The sequence below is a fragment of the Microtus ochrogaster genome, chromosome 15 (genome assembly GCF_000317375.1).
Source record: "Microtus ochrogaster isolate Prairie Vole_2 chromosome 15, MicOch1.0, whole genome shotgun sequence".
NCBI classification, from domain to species: domain Eukaryota; kingdom Metazoa; phylum Chordata; class Mammalia; order Rodentia; family Cricetidae; genus Microtus; species Microtus ochrogaster.
The window spans coordinates 22,184,317-22,184,902 of record NC_022017.1 but is presented as its reverse complement, the minus strand read 5'-3'; positions in this window follow the sequence as shown (position 1 = coordinate 22,184,902).

Genomic DNA, 586 nt, shown 5'->3' with positions numbered 1-586 from the left:
TGTAACCAAGAACAATGGTAATGTAACCAAGAACAATGGTAGTGTAACCAAGAACAACGGTAGTGTAACCAAGAACAATGGTAGTGTAACCAAGAACAATGGTAGTGTAACCAAGAACAATGGTAGTGTGACCAAGAACACTGGTAGTAGCCTGTAATATTTGGGATCTGTACAAATTCAGTGACCAACAACTCCAAAATAAGTAACCCATTCCTGGTACTAGACTTTGTCAGCCTCTGGTATCTAGTAGGGGCATTGTTGCCCCACTATTGGGCAACTCCAGTTAAACCCTGATTTTTGTCTCTATTTTTTTTTTATGTATACGGGTATTTTGCCTGCATGTATGTCAGTGCAACATGAGTGCAGCACCTGCAGACTAGAAGAAGGATCCAGTCCTCTGGAACTGGAGTGGTACACTATTGTTAGTGGCCATGGGTGCTGGGGAAAACTCCATGGACCTGAGTTCAACTCCCAGCACCCACATAGTGGCTTATAATGTCTGTAACCTCAGTCCCAGGGAGTTGTTCTGGCCTCTGTGGCCACTGCATGCAGGTGGTACATATACATACATGCAGGCAAAACACCC